The sequence below is a fragment of the Rutidosis leptorrhynchoides genome, chromosome 1, assembly GCF_046630445.1.
Source record: "Rutidosis leptorrhynchoides isolate AG116_Rl617_1_P2 chromosome 1, CSIRO_AGI_Rlap_v1, whole genome shotgun sequence".
NCBI classification, from domain to species: Eukaryota; Viridiplantae; Streptophyta; class Magnoliopsida; order Asterales; family Asteraceae; genus Rutidosis; species Rutidosis leptorrhynchoides.
In genome coordinates, this window is record NC_092333.1 from 525061496 (window position 1) to 525077249 (window position 15754).

Consider the following 15754-nt stretch of genomic DNA (forward strand, 5'->3'; position numbering starts at 1 on the left):
CATGAAGACTAAATGGTAACTAACCTAGGGTTTCATAGTACTAATTGATGTTTATGAACCCTAATAGGTTAGTTAATTGCTAGCACACATTTATATAAGTAAATGGGTGTTAATTGGGTGTGGATGACCCAAATGGGTGTATTGACTTGAAAATTGGTCAAATGGGTCAAAATGGACCTAGGATAGTAATGCTTGTGATTAATGCACAAACCTAGCGTTAAAAGTTGTTTTAGGACCTAACTTGGTTAATGTTAGGGTTTTTGGCGAAAGATGACCCGATTTTAGGGTTAAGTGTTAAAATGGGTCAAGATGAGTAATGTTGACCTAGTTGGGTTAAATTGGTGAAAAATGACCCAAAGGGTGTTAACCTAGAGTTCATTCTTGTGTTTGAGGTTTTGTAAGTGTTGAATTGAGTTGCTAGTCATTAGCACTCTTATGAATGATGAAAGACTTGAAAATGGGTCAAATGAGTCAAGGTTGATCGAAAGGGATGAAACGGGTATGAAATATCCTAAGTTTATTCTAGTTGAAGTTAGTAGACTATAATTCGCTAGTTTTAGTGATTAAAGTTGAGTCTTGGCCATTTATGGGCGGTTTTGGTATAGTCGAGCTATTTAATGCATATTGGGTCATTAAATGCTCAAGTGTAAGTATTGTGGTTAATTCCACTAGTTGCGTAATTGAATGTGTACTTATGTATTAGGTACGATTGCTTTGAAGATCGGAAGTGCATAATCATCATCTTGGTGCTAAGGTGAGTGGAATAATTATGCGTATGTGTATATAATTTATTTATTTGTGTTGCGTGAATGTGGCATTGTCGCGGTGTTCAAGACACCACATTCTAGGTAACGAGTAGTATTGTCGCGGTGTTTAAGACACTACTCATTGTATGTTTGACGAGTGGTATTGTCGCGGTGTTTAAGACACTACTCATTGTTTAATTGACATGTGGTATTGTCGCGGTGTTTAAGACACCACATTGTCATGGGAGTGGAATTGTCGCGGTGTTTAAGACACCACTCATTGTATTGAATGAAGTGTGGATTCGTCGCGGTGTTTAAGACGCCACATTGTCGTAAGGGTGAGTTAGTCGCGGTGTTCAAGACATCACCCGGGGGATTAGTGATTACGCGGTGTGTAAGTAACACTAGTGGATGTTATGAACTCCAACGGTCTTATAAGTACCGTTTCCCTTGTTCGAATTGGTTAACCAAGGTTGCGTGAATTAGGTATTGAATGTATTTAATTATGAATCGTATGCTATTGTATTATTAGCTACTCGTGGATTTGCGGTTTATGGTATATGCATAATATTGTTGTATGATTGTCGAAATGTTAAACCGAGTATGATGTTGTGTAAGTGATGCAAGTAGGTAGATTATATATGTATATGTATAATTATTTTGCTCACTAAGCTTTGCTTACCCTCTCGTTGTTTACCTTTTTATAGGTTCGTGTGTGGATAAGGGTAAGGGCATTACCTTGGATTAAGTTTCCCGCTTTGATGATTAGGAAGCGCTTTTGGCTTTGGCTTGGAGTTTGACCGAGACTTGGGTAGTTTAACCCCAAACACCATGCTCGTTGTGTCGTTTGGCAATTAAACTTTTTGTGGTCGAAACTCTAATTTGTATTAAACATTGTATTTTAAACTTAGTGGCGTTTTGGGCACGTGTGGGCCCCACCTTGTAAAACTTGTTCATACCTTAGTTATGTGCTAGTTTTACATATATGAATGTATGGTTAAAAACGTTTTGGTTAAATATGCCGGGAACACGTTCATCTTTTTCGCATTTAAACTTTCCGGCAACAGCAGGGGTTTGGCGCGGCGCGCGGCCCTTTTTGGCGCGGCGCGCCGATGGCCTGGAACAACAAATTTTTTTTTTGTTTGAAATTTTCGTCGTGTTTGGTCGGTTACGGTTTGGGTTGTTACAAGTGGTATCAGAGCCTGGTCTAAGGGATTTAGGTGACTTGAGATAGGCGCCTAGACTTAGACTTTTGTGTGTGCATTGTGCGGGACTTGTAGGACTTTGGGTCGGACCGGGACTTGGTTAGCACATAGATTATATGAACTAATCATGCGTTATTTGTTTGTGTTGTGTAGCGATCATCAAGCGAAATGGACGTTGTACTAGCGAGTTAACGCGACGTGCTCGCGTAGTAATGATTAGCTACCCTTACTACGGGTGCAAATCGTGTCAAACAAGCGATGTACGACGATTGTTAAGCAAGATGGGGTAGTGTGGCATATGTATATATATATGTATATATATACATACGTGTTATATCTTTTCGTTTCATTGGTTAATCTATTTTGTTTCTTAAGAATGAAGATGGAAGATGAATACGGAACGGAAGGGTCTACTAATGAAAAGAAGAACGAATTAGCGGTAATGGTTGAAGCCGCGATTGAACAATGTGTCTCGGGTGTCGCCAACGGAGTTGGCCAAGTAGTCAAAGAGTCAATCGAAGGACGTGTAACCGAAATGGTCCGAGACCAAGTGACGAAGGTCGTAAGGGAAGAGTTTGAGAAGAGGTTTCCTAAACCTCGAGGTAGGGGTGACGAAGATGTACATGCAAGGCTAGAGCCACATGGTACTTCGGGTAAAAGGAAAAGAGGTACGCCTGAAGGCGTAGAGTATGTGAAAAAGAAGAACAAGGGAAGTTACACATCTAGATGTTTCAATTGTGGTGTTAGGGGACACAAGATATGGGAGTGCACGCTGCCGAGAAACGAAAACAGAATGTGCTACCATTGCCATAAAGAGGGACACCGAAGGTCGGAGTGTCCCGAGTTGCTCAATGATCAAGGTAGAAGTGTAAATGAGGCGTCTAGTAGCATGAGGAAGGTAGTAACGGGCTCCGGTGGGTCTAAGTGTTACAATTGTGGGCAACGGGGACATAAGTCTCGCGATTGTCCGTCGGGTAAAACTGTATGTTTTTATTGTTGGAAGGAAGGGCACCAAAGGTCTGAGTGTCCCGATTTAGCTAGTAATCAGACTAGGAGGTTTAGAGGTTGGGTGCTTACGTGTTTTAAGTGTGGAGGACGAGGCCATTTGGCACGGGATTGTACGGGTACACCTTTGAGCACGATCAAGTGCTTTGCTTACCAGAAGGAGGGACATCGAAAGTCAGAGTGTTCGGAAGCGTTTGCCGATCGGGTTAAGAGGTTAGAGCACGAGTATTCGATGGGTGGTGAAGCACCGAGCGATGTTGTTTCAGGTACCTTCACTTCTCGATGCAAATATGCCTTACTATTATTGATGTTGTGTGCCAATGTATTCGGTTATGAAATTGAGACCTAGATCTCATTACCAAACCTAATAAGTTTTAAGCGAACGTATATTTTAACCGTACCCTTACGGGCGCGGGGCTAGTGATAAGATGACAGCGCACTAGGGTAGCGTTTGAGTCATTGACTCATGTGAATGCGACTTGAGGGGCGAATGCATTAGTGTAAATACGTGGTATTGTTACTGGTAGCATTCCTAACGGAGTTACCCTACGTTGGAGTTGGGATCGTCGACCGCAGGGCGTAAGACTTGGTGCAACCAAGCATTCCTTAATGTTTGGGAAATGTTTTCTACTAAGCCATGGAGACGGGCTTTGGTTTTGGATGTTAGGGCGTGTTCGTCTTCGTGTGGAAAACTGATGAGCTATAGCAATGGGATTATTGCAAGTGCAAGGTTGTGTATATCGTGGTAAACTCTACGTTTGAAGAGTTTAAGGTTAGGTTAAATTCCTTCGTATGCTCGGGGTTGGAGCAAGGTTTTGGTGACGTGCGTATTAAGAGATGCAAGACGGGTGAACCTCGTCTCTCTTATAGGAATTACGATAATGCGATTTGGCGAATTAGTTGTTAGGTTAGTGGTCACTCTTTCTGCGAACGCGAATATGTGTTTATCGTCGGGATTTATTGTTAAGGATGAATTCGCGAGAATTCAAGGACTATGACCAATGAGGACATCGATTGTGTATGTGGATAAGTGGACCTCCCACGGGATGCTATTATTCAACTATGTGGTTACGGAACGGAGTCTTAAGTGGGGGAGTTGTACCCTCGCACGAAGGTGCTCTATTGTATTGTTACTTTGGATGATGCTCGTATGGATACGAAGCTAGTGTTGAGACCTACATTGGTCGACGGTGGTAAAAGTACAATTTGGAATAAGTTGTGCTTATGGTTTTGGGTTTAAATTATCACCAAGGTGGTAATGTGGTAAATCTCATTGGGAGATAATTGACGTATTCGACAAGTAAGGTAAGGTCCCTCGGTTAAGGGATGTGCGTACCGGATTCTCTTCTAGGGGATTATTGTTGTGCCTATGCGCAATATGGGTGGTTCTTGGCTCGATTGTGTTAGCCGTTTGGTTACCTTTGGGAATAGCATGATGGGACTTTGAGAAAGGGCACGATGCCTCATTCTCGTATACTTTGAGTGATAGTTACACAATGGCCATTATTGTGTACTACAAGGTGGTTACATGTAGGTTTATGATGTTAATTGCCCGTGTAAATTGTACACTTAGCCGTTTTGTGCATGTGGTGGTAAGTAATAGTAGTTTTCGACATTAACGGTTTTTGGTCGCTTGCTTACGATCTTACGATAGCTGTGTACTAGTCGTGGTTGCGCGCTACTAAGAATGTTGAGTAATAAGTGTTATCCGTAAGGATTTTCTTTTGTCCGGTCTTCATCGTTTGGGTCGTTGACCTTGGGTTGAGAATTTTGGTTGTTTTTAGCATTGTACTAGGTAAGGGTACGTGGCATTCTCGCGTATTCTGAGTTATCATTATAGACTTCGGATATTGTGTGTATTGCACGTTTTGGGATGCGTGCAAATGTGTATTTACTTTTGGGTCAACCGGTGGGTTAATACATTTTGTGATGGAAATCGGATCGTAACGTTTGTTAAGTACCATAGAGCGTGGTTCCGGGTGGTTAAGTGACGTGGATCACGAGGACGTGATCGATTCTAAGTGGGGGAGAGTTGTAAGACCCGTGTATTTTATTGTGAACATGTAATTATAAGTGATTCGGATGGTGGAGTTTCGTTACATAATTTAAAACGAGGAAAGAAGCTGATCTGGGCGGGTGCGCGCCGCGCGACCCACTCGCGCGCCGCGCGAAATCGAGCTGACAGCTCACCTCTTTTTATTTAATTTATGGCATGGGCATTTTGGTAAAATCACATGGAATCCGAACTAAAGGCCATAAGATCAGTTTGTGGAGTGTTATAGCTTCATTACCACCAACCTTATCTCCTTCCACCTAAACTTTAGAGAGAGAGAGAGATACTTAGTGAGAGAAAGCTTGAATCAAGGAAGAAGGAGGCGATTTTGGGTCGAATTGCGAGTTCTAAAGTTGTTCATCTACTCACTAGCTACGTGGTGATTGTGGCGGTAAGTTCTAAACCTAATTCCTTGTTGTAAATTGTTTAAGGGTTAGGGTTTGGAGTAAAGGATGAACATCAAACCCATTTATTAGTGATTTTGGAGTGTTCTTGGGTAAATTGTGTCATGAAGACTAAATGGTAACTAACCTAGGGTTTCATAGTACTAATTGATGTTTATGAACCCTAATAGGTTAGTTAATTGCTAGCACACATTTATATAAGTAAATGGGTGTTAATTGGGTGTGGATGACCCAAATGGGTGTATTGACTTGAAAATTGGTCAAATGGGTCAAAATGGACCTAGGATAGTAATGCTTGTGATTAATGCACAAACCTAGCGTTAAAAGTTGTTTTAGGACCTAACTTGGTTAATGTTAGGGTTTTTGGCGAAAGATGACCCGATTTTAGGGTTAAGTGTTAAAATGGGTCAAGATGAGTAATGTTGACCTAGTTGGGTTAAATTGGTGAAAAATGACCCAAAGGGTGTTAACCTAGAGTTCATTCTTGTGTTTGAGGTTTTGTAAGTGTTGAATTGAGTTGCTAGTCATTAGCACTCTTATGAATGATGAAAGACTTGAAAATGGGTCAAATGAGTCAAGGTTGATCGAAAGGGATGAAACGGGTATGAAATATCCTAAGTTTATTCTAGTTGAAGTTAGTAGACTATAATTCGCTAGTTTTAGTGATTAAAGTTGAGTCTTGGCCATTTATGGGCGGTTTTGGTATAGTCGAGCTATTTAATGCATATTGGGTCATTAAATGCTCAAGTGTAAGTATTGTGGTTAATTCCACTAGTTGCGTAATTGAATGTGTACTTATGTATTAGGTACGATTGCTTTGAAGATCGGAAGTGCATAATCATCATCTTGGTGCTAAGGTGAGTGGAATAATTATGCGTATGTGTATATAATTTATTTATTTGTGTTGCGTGAATGTGGCATTGTCGCGGTGTTCAAGACACCACATTCTAGGTAACGAGTAGTATTGTCGCGGTGTTTAAGACACTACTCATTGTATGTTTGACGAGTGGTATTGTCGCGGTGTTTAAGACACTACTCATTGTTTAATTGACATGTGGTATTGTCGCGGTGTTTAAGACACCACATTGTCATGGGAGTGGAATTGTCGCGGTGTTTAAGACACCACTCATTGTATTGAATGAAGTGTGGATTCGTCGCAGTGTTTAAGACGCCACATTGTCGTAAGGGTGAGTTAGTCGCGGTGTTCAAGACATCACCCGGGGGATTAGTGATTACGCGGTGTGTAAGTAACACTAGTGGATGTTATGAACTCCAACGGTCTTATAAGTACCGTTTCCCTTGTTCGAATTGGTTAACCAAGGTTGCGTGAATTAGGTATTGAATGTATTTAATTATGAATCGTATGCTATTGTATTATTAGCTACTCGTGGATTTGCGGTTTATGGTATATGCATAATATTGTTGTATGATTGTCGAAATGTTAAACCGAGTATGATGTTGTGTAAGTGATGCAAGTAGGTAGATTATATATGTATATGTATAATTATTTTGCTCACTAAGCTTTGCTTACCCTCTCGTTGTTTACCTTTTTATAGGTTCGTGTGTGGATAAGGGTAAGGGCATTACCTTGGATTAAGTTTCCCGCTTTGATGATTAGGAAGCGCTTTTGGCTTTGGCTTGGAGTTTGACCGAGACTTGGGTAGTTTAACCCCAAACACCATGCTCGTTGTGTCGTTTGGCAATTAAACTTTTTGTGGTCGAAACTCTAATTTGTATTAAACATTGTATTTTAAACTTAGTGGCGTTTTGGGCACGTGTGGGCCCCACCTTGTAAAACTTGTTCATACCTTAGTTATGTGCTAGTTTTACATATATGAATGTATGGTTAAAAACGTTTTGGTTAAATATGCCGGGAACACGTTCATCTTTTTCGCATTTAAACTTTCCGGCAACAGCAGGGGTTTGGCGCGGCGCGCGGCCCTTTTTGGCGCGGCGCGCCGATGGCCTGGAACAACAAATTTTTTTTTTGTTTGAAATTTTCGTCGTGTTTGGTCGGTTACGGTTTGGGTTGTTACAGATTGCCTTGGTTACACGAAATCTTTACAAGGATAAGACAAGAACGCAATCAGTTTTTTTGCAATGAAATCACTGATTAAATTGTTAGAGAATATGTGTGTGTTTTCTGTTTGTTGATGAATACAGAATATGAACAAAAACGTCCACATAAAACTGTTATAGAAACAGTTGGGAAATGAAAGGATGTGTACTCCACATTCTCATAGCTAGTTGTTAAGTATAACTAGCAAACACATGCATTCAAGTAAATCACAACTAACTAAAATACACGTTGGATGACACTAAAATCACCAAAAATACAGACCCTCAATTCCAAATTATAACCCCCATATCTACAGAGATATGCATTTCAATCAATTAACTCTTAAGTTTTAACTGGATTAATTTTGTTCTTATTATGGTTTTGTTGGATGGAAATTGATTTTTTATAAAGCAGGCTACTAAACGAATTTATAACCAGATTGAAATATTTGTGCTAGTACTTGATTAAGGTTTGTTCAAGATTAATTTAGTTAAAAGCTTTATTTGGTGAAGGTTCGTATGGCCGAGTTTGTATAAATTGATATTTGGGCAAGTGAATCTCATTTTAGTACAGTAGTAGTAATGAGTTTCAAGAAGACAACTTGTATCCATTCCCTTATAATAGAAGTAGTGATGATTATATTAATTATTAACCTTATATACTAATCAACACCAAGATTTTTGTACTTTTGACCAAAGTCACCTTTTATATACTAATCAACACCAAGATTTTTGTAGTTTTGACCAAAGTCACTCACAAACTTTGATCAAAACTACAATACCAAAATCATCCTAAAAATACCCTTAAAACCCCCCCAAATTTTTAGCAACTTTCAAAATCACACCCCCAAACTTAACTCAATTCCATCCAAATCTTTAACGGAGCATATCTTCCCGCTCGCCGCGAGTTTAATTTTTTCAACACCATCGTTTAACTCGAAATAATTTTACGAACACAACGCAACTTCCTATACGCAAAACCGACGTTTTTAAAAAAACGCTAAATACTCTGGGCTATCTTCCATACATAATACACTCGTGAAAATACATTTTTTATTCTGTAAATACATAACGTGACGTTAATTATGAATATGCAACCCGAAAGGTGCCGCAGCAACGCGCGGCTGATTTTTTTTCTAGTTAGTAATATTATGCATTTTATAGTCAAATGGATAGAAGTATTCTTTAATTCTTTCATGATTTTGTCTGTTGTACTGGTCTGTTAATTGATATGGTATAAGACTACACACAAATAGGTATCACGCCATATGTGATGGTTTGATACCGAGGGGTGTTGTGAGACTCTATGGAAATAGGTACTATTCGTTAGCTCTTTATGTTAATTGTGTCCTAATTTTTATATGCATATTAGAAAATTAGACAAACTTACAAGGTTGATGAAAATTTTAAACAATCATTTCGTTATATAAATTACTAAGCTTCTTTGTTAATTGTTTTTTTCGTTATATTACTAAGCCGTGTGCTATAACTTGCGGGGACGACAAGACCACCAAGGAATGCTTTTGAGGTACCTATATATGGTCAATGTATAATTGGTAGTCGTTAACTTTGTAATTCTAATATCTAATACTTTTTAGATTCAGTATGTATCTTACTAGTATCATTGTTGCTTTGATAAAGCTTTAAGAGTATGGAGGCCATGATATTCACTTTAATATATAGTTACTTTTTCTTTTATGTTGGTGAAATAATTAAACTTTTTATTTTGTATAAAATTGTAGAATCGAAGCATTGACGAGTTTGGTGAGACAACATGCTGAGGTAGTTGCTGTGGAAAATGACTTTGATAGCCCTAGCTCTCTAACCGATTTACACGATGTGGCAACAGATCAGTTTGATATCAAAATAATGGGAAGGCTACAAGTAAGGATTCTATTGTTAGGAGTTTAGGGATTCAAACAAGACAAGTGATTTAAACTAATCACTAACCCACGAACGACAAACGAATTAAAATGATAAATAAAGTACAAACGACACGGGTATTTAACGTGGTTATATCCCAACTCCAAAATGCGGAGAAGGGTTTACTCCACGTGCGCAAACCAGAAATATTTCACTATATTTTTCGTGCACATATTACAATGAGGCTAGAGGTTACAATTTATAGGCAACAAGATCTCTACGACTTGTTCACCAAGTCAAGCTCCCTACGACTTGTTCACCAAGTCAAGCTTCATACGACTTGTTCACCAAGTCAAGCTCTCTTCGACTTGTTCCTTTGATCAAATTCTTCACACCTTCAACATCTATATCGTTGAAACTGTTTAAGTTTACTGTGACCTGTATGTAACTATTTTTCGGAGAAAAGGATTTGATAAGATACCCTTCGAGTTAAAAATAGATGAAGGTAAGTCCCATTTTCTATTAAACTAATGGAATTTTTTGATTGGACATAATAAGGGTTTACAGACAATAAATAAGGGTGACACGATGCTATGAAAAGGCTTTTAGTTGATTTCTTATCTTTAATTTTGGTTGTGAAAAACCTTTTTAAACTTCTAAAAAAGGTGCTATCTCCTCCTTTTGCACATCCACTCTGCTAACGTTTTGTAAACCTTATATTTAAGCTCCGCCGCCGCCGGTCTCCGGCACGTCGCCGGAGGTTCGGTTGGCCTCTTTTCCAGCCTTTTTCCTCGTCTCTTCCTTCATGCTCTCTCTCTTCTGTCCTTCCCATCTGTTTTGACGTCCCACCTTTTTCTCATTCTTCAGCAGGTTTGGGAGATTATTGGCGGGTGTTATCGTTATCTAACATCGTTCTCATGGTAGGGGTGATGATGTTTATGGCCCTCTGAATTTGCTGGTTCTCGATGTTTTTTTTGGTGGCTGATTTCTCCGCAACTACACCGTCGGTGGGGTGGCTGTTGCCTCTAGCAGTTGGTGGTGCTGTGGCGCTTTCGTTGGATCTAGTGGTTTACCACCCAGTTGGTGGTGGCTGCCAGATGTGGCGGCGGTGATGTCGGCGGTTTGTGGTGGGTCTTGGTTGCTCGAAATAGCTATCTTTCGGGGTTCAGGGGGACGGTGGTAGTGCGATGGACCGTGGTGGGTTGGCTGGTTTGTTGTCGTGGGTTTGCGTGCGAGTCTATTTCTTTCTGGGTTACCTTCGGATTTGGACCAGGCGACGATCTCCCTGTTGGAGATCTGGTTTCAAACTCGAGGGAGGATGCGGTGTTTTACAGATTGGACTCATCTTTAGACGACTCGGGGAGATGTCGGATGCTGGTGCTATTTTTTTGTTTTTGTTTTTTTTTTGTTGCGGGTGACGGTCAGCGTTCTCCCGATCGTCGTCGTCGTTTATTTTATCACTATAGTTTATGTTTTGTAGTGCAACTGATTCATAGGTTTTTCCGTTGTTAGTTTGTTAGGATTGTTCGTACATTCATAGTCTTTTATGTTCCGCCCTGTTGGCTGGAATTTGATTAGGATAGTATTGACGGCTGCTTGTTTTGGCTAGATTGTGGATTTCCTTTGTATCGATTGTACTTGTTGATCTTCGGATCCGTTAAATGTTATCATTTTTTGTAAAAAAAAAAAAAAAAAAAAAGGCTTTTGTTATAAAATATCTAGATTGTGTTATAAAATATCTAGATTGGATGTTAATTTTATTATTATTATATTTCTTGCATAGTAATATTTTATACTATAAATAGACATGTATGGTAACCATTTAAGGTGCACCATTTCTCTTGAAATATCAATATCAATATTTCTTCTCTCCTTCTTCTCTCTTTTTCTCTCTTTGTTCTTATAACCATTAAAGGTAGTTATAAGCCTACTGAATTATAACACGTTATCAGCACGAAAAGCTTAGTGTAATTAAAAGATATCTCAAACGATCACGAATCACTAATCAAGGTATGAAATTATTAATAATTTTCAGACTCGAATATATCAAATTTTGGAATACTAACATTTATATTTATGTTATTTAAGTTATATATGGTCGGTTATACCACCTGAATTATATTTCTGTAATCTAACTTTTACTAACTTCACTAACATTTATATTTATGTTATTTAAGTTATATATGGTCGGTTATACCACCTGAATTATATTTCTGTAATCTAACTTTTACTAACTTCACTAACATTTATATTTATGTTATTTAAGTTATATATGGTCGGTTATACCACCTGAATTATATTTTCTGTAATCTAACTCTTATTAACTTCACTAACATTTATATTTATGTTAATAAGACCTCATGATTGTACGCAACACGTCATTTGACAACACGGTACTTTATGTACGCAACACGTCATTTGACAACACGGTACCAAGGGTCGAGATTAATTCCGATCAATACGAATACGACGGGGTCTTTATATGTTATCTAACATTTATGATTATTTATGCAATTAATCATTATTTATTTCATGCATACTAATGTTTATTCTTAAATTTATAATTTTAAAAGTTAAAATAAAAAAATAGTTTGTATTTTTATTAAAAGTAAATCTTAAAAGTTAAAATAAGAAAAAGTAGTTTGTACTTTTATTAAAAGTAAATCTTAAAAGTTAAAATACAAAAAGTAGTTTGTATTTTTATTAAAAGTAAATCTTAAAAGTTAAAATAAGAAAAAGTAGTTTGTATTTTTATTAAAAGTATATCTTAAAAGTTAAAGTAAGAAAAAAAAGGGGATGGTAAAATGGAATAGTTTTTTGCCAAAAATGAAGTATTGAAAATGAAGTGGTCTCCTTCTATAACTAAAAAAATATATATACTTTTATCAAATGAATTTTTTTGTGGCCGACAATTTCAAACACGAGTCCGTGTTTAGTTTATCAATAATATCTCTTGCTTTGGTGAAAGGTCACGATCACGATATCAGGTGTTGTGAAAGAATTAAAAAATTGGTCAAGTGGCCTTTTAAAAACTAGAAAAAAAATTTAAACAAAAAGTTTTTTTTTATATATTTATAATTTACGGGTAACGTAAAAAAAAGGAAGTTTTTTTAAAAAAAAAAAACAAAGAAAGTGTTTAAATGAGTTTTACAGAAAGGAGAAAAGCAAAGTAAAAAAAAACTTTTTTCCAAACAAAGGTAAATGAAAGTAGGACTTAATACAAGAAAAAAGTAAACATCTCCTAGACGTGATAAAATCTATCAATGATAAGTATTAGACTTGATGAGCTAAATGTGACAAAAATGTTTCAACATGTCTTATGTTAATTTTCTAAAATAAGTTATTATTATTCCAAGTTTAACACATATACATATGTTAATTAAAAATAACCTTTTTGTTCTTATGTAGTGTTGAGTTGCAATTTTGGTTGTATGCCATAATTCCATCCAGTAGAGTGACAATAGAAAACTTTTGATGATAATCAATAAAAAACTTTTTTCCAAACTTGTCAAATGTTTTGTTAAAAACGTGACTGTTGAAAAAAAGGAGGTTGAATAATAAAACTTAAAAAACAAATTATTTTTTTAAGAGTGTGCATCAAAATGGCCCGTTTAATAATTGGGAGTAAAAATATAGTCAAATTGTTTCAACGAACAAGGGTTCAATTGGATGTCTCTTAAAAAAAATCCGCGGGTACGGGTGATGGATCCAATGGATCCGCATCCACGACCCGCGGGTGCTATCCCTAATTGTGACAAGTACAAATCAACTAAAAGTCTAAAAAATAAATGCTCTTATAGGGACCAAATGTTCACAATAATTGCCTAAGCTAGATATGAAACAAATAGTTCATAAAAAAAAAAGGGTCGTTGTGCGTTTTCGGGATGATAGCCGAAATACACTTACAAAAGTAGGTCAGCCGTCAATTCTTTATGGCCATATCAACGTAGATCAATAAAATCATTTATGGTTTTGATAAAAGATTAATTAAAAATAAATTGTTTTTTGGTCTTGGATTCTCGGTAACAAAAGCAAAGGTTGTTTTTGGTTGCCACAACAAACAAGACAGAGGTTGTTGACTTTTGTTGTTAAACATGGCACAAGTGAACAATAACAATAGATTATTGTTTTTGAAAAGAATAATGATGCGTTAATTTTATTGTATAAAATAAAATTAAAGAAAATGGTTTTCATTGATGACTATGAACAAACGCAAACAAAGTGTTTGTGGTATTTGGTGATTAAAAAAAAAGTGCATCTAAAGCTTCTACTGAAAATAATATGCATCTAAAGCTTCTACTGAAAATTAATGTGCAAGGTACAACGTATAACTATATGGTCAAATTCATTTGAGCCTTCGGAGTCACAAGTATATGATGTATATATATATTACTCAATTAACAAAATAGTAAATCTAAATTAATTCATATGAATAGTAAAACGAAATTAATTAATTTACTATTCACATAAAAAAGCGCATATGATAAAAAGCGCATCGCATATGATAAGCGCATATGATAAAAAGCGAATATGATGAAAAGCACAACGCATATGATGAAAATCGCATATGATTAAAAGCGCATATGGTGAAAAACACAGCGCATATGATTAAAAGCGTATATGGTGAAAAGGATATATGATAAAAAAAAACACATATGGTGATTTATAAAAATAAAAAAAAAAACACATATGGTGATTAATGGAAAGCACATATGGTGATTAATGAAAAGTATATTGTGAAAAAGAATCACAAATGTTTCTTGAAAGAATTCAAGGTAAGATATATGAACCAATTCATCCATCATGTGAACCATTTTGATATTTCATGGTTCTAATAGACGCATCTAGCGGATGGTCTCATATTTGTATGTTATCAAGCCGTAATATGGCATTTTCAAAGTTTCTTGCACAAATTATTAAATTGAGAACACATTATTCTGATTACACCATTAAAAGGATGAGACTTGATAATGCTGGTGAGTTAACATCTCAAGCATTTAATGATCATTATATATCTACAGGGATTGTTGTTGAACATCCAGTTGCTCATGTGCGTACACAAAATTGGTTTAGCTGAATCAATAGATAAACGCTTACAGCTAATAACTAGACAATTGATAATGAGTACAAATCTCTCAATATTTATATGTGGACATGTAAATTTACATGCTGCGACATTAATTCGCATTATACCATGTGGAAGTCGTAAATATTTTCACTTAATACTTGATTTTGGCCAAGAGCCAAATATTTTCTACCTTAAAACATTGGTTGTGCAGTGTATGTTCCAATTGTATCACCACAACACAATAAAATGGTTCTTCAAAGAAAGATGATAATATATTTTGGATATAAAACATCTTCAATCATAAGATATATTGAACCCATGATGGGTGATGTTTTTACAGCACGTTTTGCTGATTGTCATTTTAATAAAACATTGTTCCCTAGATTAGGGGGAGAAATAAAAATAAAAAATAAAATGATGCTTCATGATGTGAACATCAATTAAGGTATATTGAACTCGCACAAAAGAATGTGAAACGAAAGTTCAAAAATAATGCATATGCAAGAACTTGCAAATTAATTACTTTATGCATTTACAGATATAAAAAAGTGACTAAATCATATATACCAGCGATAAATGCTCCAGCTCGAACTGAAATTCCAAAAGCTGGCAATAATGTCACTGTTGAGTCTTTGCCACGTATCAAACGTGGAAGATCAATTGGTTCCGAAGATAAAAATCCTCGAAAAAGAAAATCAGCTGATAATGAGGTAAGAGAAAGTGTTCAAGAAGAACCACAAATCAATATTCCTTCTGCAGAGGATATTGATAAATGTAAATACTAAAATTGCGATAAATTATGCAATATTATGGAACCGAAATGAAACTAAAATCTCTATGAGATATTTTCATATAATGTTACAATGACATCATGAATAAAGATGATGATCTGGAACTAAAATCTGTCATTGAATATACAAAATGGACATGATTGAGCTCAATGGAAAGGAGCAATAAGAGCTGAATTAGAATCGCTCGATAAAAGAAAAGTTTTCGGATCAATCGTTATCACTTTTAAAGATGTGAAACGTATGGGATACAAATGAATTTTTATCCGAAAAGAAATGTGCAAATGAAGTTACAAGGCAAAACTAGACTTGTAACTCAATATTTCCCACAAAGACCAGAAATGAATTAGGAGGAAAAATTATCCTCCTGTAATGGATACAATTACTTATTAGATACTTAATCAACCTGGTAGTTATTTAAATGCATCTCATGAATATTGTTACTACTTATCTGTATGGATCACTTAATAGTGATATATATGAATATACCTAAAGGGTTAAGGTATCATAAGCATCTAATGTAAAACCCAAGGGAATATATTCCATTAAATCACAAAGATTTCT